Genomic DNA, 10068 nt, shown 5'->3' with positions numbered 1-10068 from the left:
TATACTCAGTTAATCTTGAAAAATTACCCTGCTAAAATATAAATTAAAAATAATTTAGGAATCTAAGTAATACCTTCTATCTTCGGGATTGGAAAGGTTATCATGGAACAGACATCTTTTACAACACTCATAAATGTGACCAAAGTTTCTATTTTGAAAATTGAAACACAGATGACAGACTGTTAGGTGAATGTGTACGTGATAAAATGACATTCAAGTATCAAACCACAGTGTCGCCCTGCCCCGCTAAAACCTGGACCAAAAGCCTTGAGCCACACAGCTTTGATTTTAGCTTGCCTAGTCTCTAACACTGATATCAGACTCCCAGAGAGAGCTATGCTGAGAGGTCAGAGTTTGCGAACTGAGACCCTGCCTCTGACATAATCAGAATAAGGGCAGCTCTAGGATGAAAAGAGGAGCCGAGGACCCCATAGAGGACAGCCGCTCGCCTGCACGCACCCTCCCACCCCCAGCACAGCTTCTCCCAAAGGACCACTCATCCCCACTGCACAATCGGGGAAGATGGCCGACTGCTGCCACCCAGCTGCCCAGAGATGGCTCCCTGGCTCCCGGGCTGACAGTCTCCGTGAGGAAGGGACAGGAAGCCCAGAGTCCAGGTGCCAGTCCAGGCCTACACCGCGGACCAGCGGGGGGTGAAGGAAGTGAGGCCCAGGGACAACCCCTGGGAGCCCTGGGAGTCCTGCCAGGCAGAACATCAACTTCTGCCAACTCTGCTTCCCCTCCCCGCACTCCCTGTCCCGCACACTCCCCTTTGCCAGGCGCCCTGTGGTGCTAGCAGTGACATGAGGCCCAGGGACAACCTCTGGGAGCCCTGGGAGTCCTGCCAGGCAGAACATCAACTTCTGCCAACCCTGCTTCCCCTCCCCGCACTCCCTGTCCCGCACACTCCCCTCTGCCAGGCGTCCTGCGTGAAGGAAGATCAGAAAACAGAACGGATGCTCCTTACCTTCTCAGGTTCCCATCCGTGAAAACGCCTCCCTGGACCTCTCTCCACCGCAAAACCGGAAGACTACTATGACGTCAGGATCCCGCGTGATTATGTGTTGTTTACGCAAGCGCCCCTGATTGGACAGTTTGGGTAGCCGAGGGCACGCACTACGTCATAAATAACGGAGCCAATCAGCACCTCCACAGTGCAGACGCGCATCTTCAGGGATCACAGGGAGAAAAGTAGGGGCCGGTCCTGGGTTAGTCCTGACACTGAGTCCTCACATCACCTGCCAACAGAGGAGGGGTTTTCACCTCCTGGTCCTGCCACCTGCTGACCCCTCCTGCCTCCCTGGTCCCTGTTCCTCAGAGGATCCTGCCTGGGGGTCGCAGCAGCCTCCTTCATTCAGGCCAGTTAAAATTTAGTGGCTGCTCATTGACATCCGAGCCTTTCCTTTTCATGATATATATGGGGCACATTTTTTTCTTTTGAGTAGTGTTTTTTTTTATTATTTTAAGAATAATTAAAGATATCAAATACTTTCGTCATTTTTTTCCATTTATCTTGCAGACTTTTTTCTAGTCTGCCTATTGCCCTTTAATATTTTCTATTCTTGCTGTACTTAATCTAGTGGATTTCATATATTTAATGTTTTATTTATATATTGATCTTTCTAGTACTTTTATTTATCCCTTATATTTAATTTTAGATTTCATGGTTCATCTCTGTATATAAACAACATCCAATATATTCACATATTGTTACTTAGAAGTTGATCTTTGCACCTTATAGTTTCTTCTTACTGTCTTATTTTTCTTACTACTCCTGCACTAGAAAGTTGAAGAGAGATAGAGCAGGTATCATTGTCCAGGTTTACTCCCAGGAGGGGGAAAATATCCAGTGATCCTGTATTATTAGTTGCATTGTTTTGGTAAGTTCCCTTCAGTCTTGATCAGGGTAATGCAGTCACTGGCTTTTATTTTTCAGTGTTCTGCTAGCAGTTTTATTTTTTCTACTAGATGCTGAGCCTTATTAAATGTTTTACAACATGCAATCCAAATGATCATGTGGTTTTTATTCTTGTAATTTTTTGTCTTCCTAGATGACTGAGAACATTAACCACTGTTTCAATTTTTATTATATCTTGCTTGCTATTGATATGCTTTCTTATGTGGTTTCATTTATTACATTATTACTTTGCTTAGGATACCTCTAGCTCAGTTTATGAAATGGATGCTTTTAAAAAACTTAATATTTTATTTCATGTCCTGGTCCACTTGCTTCATCATCAATGTAATGCTAGTTTTCCAAAGGAAATTTAAAAATGTTCTCTGCTTATTTCTACTGTGGCTAGATCTGGGAAATGTGGATCTGTTTTGTCTTCCTTAAAAGTTTGGAGGATTTTGTAAGTAGGGACCTGAAATTTTTATTGTGTGACTTTTTTTTTTTTTTGGTTGGTTGGGATTTTCAAAATGATTCAACTCACTGGATTTATATAGGAGTTTCCCTATTTTATGTTATACTTGTGTTTTGGAAATTTGATTTTCAAAATATGGTGAATTTTGATCTCTGTAGTCAAATTTTTACTTCTAAGAATTTCACACATTAACCCCAGTATCTTGGTGAAGGCTATGACATATAAAGAAGGATGATTCTGTATTAATTACTGAAATTGGTGATTTGTGCTACATTTCTCTCTGTTTTACTAATTGCCCTAATGGTTTGTTAACTTTATTAACATTTTTTCTTAAAAAAATCATTGGATCCTCATTTATGTGTGGTATTTTAATGGCATTTCATAGATGTCTCCTTTTACAATTTCTTACCTTTATTCAATACCTTCAGTTTTTTTCTTTTTGATTCTTGACAAGGAAGCTATAATGATTGCCTTTCATTGTTTTATTATAACAGTCATCAAGGGCTATAAATTATCTTTAAGCACTGGTTTATTTGTATCTTATTTATTCCTTCATGTGTTTCCAAGCCCTATATATGCAAGGCCTGTCTGGACAGTGCCGTGGCTCACTTGACTAGTCCTCTGCCTGTGGCACCGGTACCCCAGTTCTAGTCCCAGTTGGGGTACCAGATTCTGTCCCGGTTGTTCCAGCTCTCTGCTGTGGCCCGGGAAGGCAGTGGAAGATGGCCCAAGTGCTTGGGCCCTGCACATGCATGTGAGACCAGGAGAAGGCACCTGGCTCCTGGCTTTGAATCTCCACAGTGTGCCAGCTGTGGAGGCCATTTAGGGGGTGAGCCAATGGAAGGAAGAGCTTTCTCTCTGTCTCTCTTCTCTCACTGTCTAACTCTGCCTGTCAAAAAAGAAAAAAAAAAAAGGCCTGTCTGCTATATGTGTCTCAATTTTTGTTCCTGAAATCCATATATTTTAATTGATGAATTAGTGCTTCAACCATTAGAGACTCATTCTTTACACTTGTGCGCCCAGGTAATCACAACCCATCAACTACCCTTTCCATGTGGGCAAAAGGACTGTAGTCTCTCAAAATACATGACATCTGTATTGAGCTATGTCCCTCCTGCTTTTTTAGAGGAGCCAATAAATTTCCCAGAAATTTAAAGGTAGACATTTCCTTATGTACTACTGACTACCTCTGCATTGTCAGCTTATAAATCACTCTTTCATAACAAATGTAATTGCTCTGATTTTTAGTTTTTTGGAATTTTTGTTTTGGTTTCTTTTTTTACTTTATGGGGCTACCTGTTAAATTGCTAACTTGTATTGAAAATGAGATTCATATATCTGAATTTCCTATAATTCACTCCACATTCTGTAGTGAGCTGAATGTCAAAACTATACTCATAGAGCATATTTCAAGAAGGAAGTACAAAGTAAAACTTTGTATAAAAATTATTTATGTTTTTAAAGGGCTCTGGAGAAAAAATAAAAAGCTGTAATGTGACAGGTCCTAGCACAGGGGAAAATATTAGTTTAGCTATAATAGGTTGAAAGACATCACTAATTGGTAATATTTAATATTAAAGCATAATAATGGGGTAACTTTAAGGAAGCTAGGGCAAGAACCTTTAAGTTGATGAGACAAACAATAAAGTTAAAGATCTTAATTAGGCAAAGGAAAATGTGGGTATATAATCAAAAGATAGAAGATGATTGAGCTGGAACATGAAGACAATATGAAACATGGTGGCTATGGTTAATAACAATGCATTGTATTCTCCAAAATAGTTGAAAAAATAGATTTAAAGGACTACTACCTCTTAAAAATGTGTGAGATGATATGTGTATTAATTCACTGTGTTTGGCCATTCCACAATGTGTACATCTTGCAAAACAATGTAGACAATGATACTTCAAAAATTTCATGTAAAATGGAATTAAGAGATTACTTTTGTTGAAAAATACTTGAATCTATGTATAGATTTTTATAATACACATTTTCTATTAGTTTTTACAGATCCCTTATATACATAGATTTCAAATTTTCTTCTAAGAAATAAATTTAGCTTTGAGTTCTATCCCCTCAAACTTTTTGAAATACCCATTGTACATAATCAAAGAATATATAGTGTATATATTTAGATTTTTAATTGAAATGCAATTTTATTTTTTTCAAATGAGTAAATAATTAATAAAAACAAAATGAGAATCTACTGGTGTATTTTAAGCATGGTAATCTTTTTTGTCTCTGATGTTTTCTTGAGATCACATATTTTGTTGAGAGTGGGCAGTAGGGTAAGATCCCATTAGGAGAATAATTTTCTTGAGTGCACCATCAGGAATTAACCTAATCCTATTCTGATGGAGATTTGAATGTTGGTCTCCATTTTTGTCCCATTTATTTGTTGACTTATTGCTGTTACAAGTAAAACTGTGAGGAACATTCTGTGCAGATGTTGGTGTTTTTTTGTTTGTTTCCTTAGAATAAACTCCTAGAAATGAAATGACTAGCTCAAAGAGCACAGGCCCTCTAATCTTTCATCACACAAGACTTCCTATTCTTGGGAGTCATGGTGACTGACCTGTGGCTATTTGAGAAAAGGTCAAGTAGTAGTTGCTGTTATGCAAACATTGACCCTGCCTTCCTGTGCTTTAACTAGGAATCATAGCTTGAGAATTACTAATAGTCCCAGCTGGTAAGGGAAGCTTTTCTTTTCAGTAGAATGTTACTACAATAATGTAAAAGTCAATTTAGAATTACAAAAGAAGTATTTTGTGAAGCCTAAAGATAGGACTAGGAAAGAATTGGGAAGTTGGTTAAATGGTTGTTGGGAGTGGAAATTTATGATATCCAAGTAACCTCATACACTTGGTAACAAGGGGGAAAAACACAATGATACAACATAAATAGCAGTTTGTCATCATTTTATCGGTTGAAAAGTTTCTATGTGTCTTTTGAGTAAGGCAGTCAGACTTAGAAAGGTGGAACATTTAGTTGAATTTTTTAATTTCAGTTAAACAACATTAATATTAGTATAACTATGTTCCACACAATATTAGGGTATCCTGGATTTTATCTAGCAGACTGCCCCTGTAGCAACACAATACTGCACATACACACTGCCTTCCACTCAAACATATTTACCTAGAACATATAAATATTTAGCTTTAAAACTCTTCCTCTTTGAAAAATATTTGATAGATAAAATAAAATACTCAAGTATAATCTAACAGAATCCAGAATAATAGGTAAGACTGAGGTGGGATTGGGTACAGCTGACCATTGTCTCCAACAATTCAGTTAAATAGAAACCTGCGAGGCCAGTGCTGTGGCTCACTAGGCTAATCCTCCACATTGCGGCGCCGGCACACCGGGTTCTAGTCCTGGTTGGGGCACCGGATTCTGTCCCAGTTGCCCCTCTTCCAGGCTAGCTCTCTGCTATGGCCCCAGAGTGCAGTGGAGGATGGCTCAAGTGCTTGGGCCCTGCCCCCCATGGGAGACCAGGAGAAGCACCTGGCTCCTGCCTTGGGATCAGCGTGATGCGCCAGCTGCAGCGCGCCAGCCATGGCGGCCATTGGAGGGTGAACCAATGGCAAAGGAAGGCCTTTCTCATCATCTCTCTCACTGTCCACTCTGCCTGCCTGTAAAAAAAAAAAAAAAAAAAAAAAAAAAACTGCATTGTGGCATAGTGGGTAAAGCTAACACCAGCAATGCCTGCACCAATACAGTGACAGTTTGTGTCCTGGTGGCTTCACATCTGATCTAGATCCTTGTTAATGGCCTGGGAAAAGCAGCAGAAAATGGCCTGATGCTTGATTTGCCAACACCCATGTGGGAAACCTGAGAGAAGCTCCTGGCTGGTCTGGCCTACCTTGGACATTGTAGAGAGTGGTAGCTCTGACCTCCAGCTAAACAAATAAATCTAAAAAAAATCAGTGAAATGTTAATGGGAATGTTGACCTTGTCTGTTCCCAGGACATGCAATGAGGGAAATTGAAGTAAGCATTGCTTATTAAATGGGATAGAAATTCATTGCTAAATAATAATAAATACCATTAATTCATGAAATTAGGTAACTATGCTACACAAAGATTGTTCTAATGTTGAAAAAAGTCATAGTATATTTGCATAATGAAATCTGGGATATTAGTCTTTAGAGAATTCATGGAATATATGTATTATAGAAAAACTATACATGGGGAGGCTGGCACTGTCTAACTCTGCCTCTGGATCCCCCAAAGAGCACCTCATTCTTACTGGTCCAGATGGAGCAGGAACTGGGATGATGATCCTGGCTTTCCTGGAGACATCCAGCATGAAGCAGCTCATATTCAATACCTGAGACAATCTCGTTTTTGGCAGGATCCAGGTCATCATGGATTCTGCTTCTGTGGAGCAATTGCTGGGAAAGATGGGCCTATAGCAGCTCCAGGTGGTGGAGTAATGCATGGTCTGTGGTGACAAAGCCTCTGGCCATCACTATGTGGCTGTCAGTTGTGAAGGTTTCTTTAAAAGGACTATGCAGAAAATTTGCCAGAGCAACCAAGACTTTGTCACCAACAAACATCAATGCAATCACTGTCTGTTTTGCTGGCTGAAAAAAATTTTTGGATATGGGTGTGAAAATGGAATATGTGCAGTGTGAACAGAAGCCCATTGATATTCAGTTGGAGGAACAAATGTGCTACTTCACCTGAGAAAATCTATCCAGAAGGACCTGAGAAGTCCTCCAATGGCTTCAAAACATTTGTGGCAGACAAAGATGGAGCAAAGGATGCTTGTGAACATCTAGCAGCCTTTGATACATCAGGATGGCACGGTTCTCTTAGCCATGACTCCAAGGCAGAAACAAGCCAGGGAGCTCTGGACACATTGGAAAACATAGTGACCTCCCTTGCCAAGTGAATTCTTGAACAATGTTGACACTTCAGAAAACCAACTAGAGGACCAGTCTGCAAGTGAGATTACATGGGCCTTAGATACTTTATCTAAAGCATTTAATACCACAGACAACTCCTGGCCTCCAAGCCTGGTCAAAGACATAGACACCAGTGCAAAGGGAAGCATCCATGTCACCAGCAGAGACCAGTCAACACCCATCAATGAGGTTGAAGGCCCTCTCCTTTCAAACACATCCCTTACATTTAAGCTGACAATGCCCAGACCAATGTTGACATCCCAGCGGAAAAAACGGGCCATCAAAGAAGGAGGTACCTTTCTCTGAAGGGAGGAGAGAACTTCCACTTTGACTACGGCCTTGTCTAAATAAGATTGGAGTTGGCGAACTCAAGAGGCTTCCATAGCCTTGCCAGCTCATAACAAGAGCCTAGGGTGATTACTAACACCATAAATAAGAGTGTCAATTGTTAAATCAACAACAGGAGTCACTGTGCACTTACTCCCCATGTAGGATCTCTGTCCTTAATGTGTTGTACTATTAATGGTATAACTAGTACTCAAACAGTACTTTACACTTTGTGTTTCTGTGTGGGTGCAAACTGTTGAAATCTTTACTTAGTATATACTAAGTTGATCTTCTGTATATAAAGTTAATTGAAAATGAATCTTGATGTGAATGGGATGGGAGAGGTAGTGGGAGATGGGATGCTTGCGGGTAGGAGGGAGGTTATGGGGGAAAAAAGCTTCTATAATCCAAAAGTTGTATTTTGGAAATTTATATTTATTAAATAAGTTAAAAAAAGGGAATATCTCAATGTGCACTACATCTACAAGTGTATTTCCCTCCGGTTCTTACTCTCCATGCAATGGGCCAGTTCACTACAAGCCTTTCAGACTCTTGGTCAGCACTGTAACACAGCCTAGAGTGGGCCTGCTGGAATGATCTCTTCACTCTGGGCCTGGTCCAGTATACCCAGGACACGAGTCTCTCCTGTTGCGTGTTTTCTCAAGCAGCACACCAAGGAGTCTCAGAGAATGTAGAGAAATGATCAAAGGCTCAGAGTGACAACTCTAGGACTGTCTTCTTGAGATCAGCCACTTTATTTTTCAAGCAAGTTATATAGAGCCTAGTACCTGAGGTTTTACAGGGAGGCTTTGTTTTCCACAAAACTGCAACATACATCAGTAAGAACTTAAGTTGTGGGAGAGGAAACAGATGGAGACATCCACAATAGTAAGACAGGAGGATGCTGTGTGCTTCTCACACAGCCAACTTCCCTATTGTTCCGTGCAGCATTCTGTGGAACTAGGACAGAGTTCACTGTGTTTAGTGCCCTTGTCATTTCTTCAAGGGTCTATAGGCATGTGCAGACACGGAGCCTCAAACTTGTCAACACTGTGGCTATCTTGTTCCCAAACATTCCCTCCACTCTTTTTATTTTGTAACTAATACACAGTGAACATTTGGGATTTATGAACATTAGAGTAGTCAACAAATTATTTTAAGAAAGATACTTAGAATAATGATAGTAGCACCCCACAAAGTAAGATTTTTCAGACTTATTTGGTGTAAGCCATTATTAAAATTATTAACCAGATTTATGAACATTAGTAGCATCTACATGAATTTTAGCCAATTCATAAATATGTTTTGTTGAATTTACAACCCCTTGCATTTTTGAACACTCTGTCATCCAGACATGTACTCATTAATCGTAGGCAGATTATACACTGAGTTATTCCATCATGCTGTAGTGAATGCCTAAGAAACACTTAATACAATGATTTGTTACATATGTGTGGCTTTTTCGCCTGCCATAGCAGAGGCCATTAAGGCATTATAATAAGTATCTATTGTTACATGGCATATATTAATTTTAAAAATCCAGAAAACGTGTAACATCCATTTGCCAAACAGCATTGCCTTTTAATTCTCTAGGGTAGACAGACATTTGTGGACCTAATGGCAAAATGGAGAGCATTGTTTGCAAGATGAGATAATAATTTTTGATTGCTGAGTAGGGAGATATGGGAACTGTGCTTTAGCATGGTTGCAGATAGATGTAGCAACTGATGGTTGAGTTTTTCTTGCTCTAAATATTGGATATTTATCCCAGTAAGTTTTTTTGTAGCCTCATTTAGTCTGCTAGTAGTCCAGGAAGTCCAAAGTGGACTCTGATATGGGAGATGTAAAAAAGGTTTGTTATGTGATTGAATTACATTTTGTAGAGAGGGAGATGTAAAAATAGTTTCAAGTGTTGTATTTTTGGCTTAATATAGGAAGTTTCTAAGTATTGTAAAACTTTAGACACATGCATAGTCAATAAGACATTGACCACTTGGGAAGTCATTTGTAAGTTGTGCTGATCCCTGAACATTATGCCAAGTTTTATGCACAAAAAATATTTTATGTAATTTATAACAAGTCATTATGGCTGTTCCTGTATAAGTACCATCTGTACTTAGGATATTGGCCTGAGGAATTGGTGTCTACTCAGTATTTGAGACATAACATGGGTCATGCAGGTAAGGAGAGTGAGCAGCTTCCAAGATGGGTAGTGGGAATCTATTTTTTCCCAGAAAATGTTGTATAGTAGCTTGCCATATGGGATCATTTTCATGTATATTTTCTACTTCTTGTTTATTTAAAGGTAGTAGTAGGGTGTGGGACTCTACCCCAGCAATAGCTCACACTGTTTTCTGCTTGCCTTAATAAGAGTCATAAGCATAGCAAAATAAGGTGTGATGAAGTTAGGAGGTACATGAGAGAGATGGGTAGACTCTGTGACTGCTTCTGGACTTTGGCTT

The 10068-nt window shown here is 39.7% G+C and overlaps 1 pseudogene; it reads left to right on the top strand.

Moving 5' to 3' along the window:
• Positions 1–406: 406 nt before the first annotated feature.
• On the top strand, positions 407–8309 carry LOC133764020 (nuclear receptor subfamily 2 group C member 2-like; annotated as a pseudogene).
• The last annotated feature ends 1759 nt before the right edge of the window (positions 8310–10068 follow it).

Source organism: Lepus europaeus, chromosome 7 (assembly GCF_033115175.1).
Source record: "Lepus europaeus isolate LE1 chromosome 7, mLepTim1.pri, whole genome shotgun sequence".
NCBI classification, from domain to species: domain Eukaryota; kingdom Metazoa; phylum Chordata; class Mammalia; order Lagomorpha; family Leporidae; genus Lepus; species Lepus europaeus.
The sequence above is the reverse complement of the archived record's forward strand: the minus strand, read 5'-3'. Positions and strand labels throughout refer to the sequence as shown.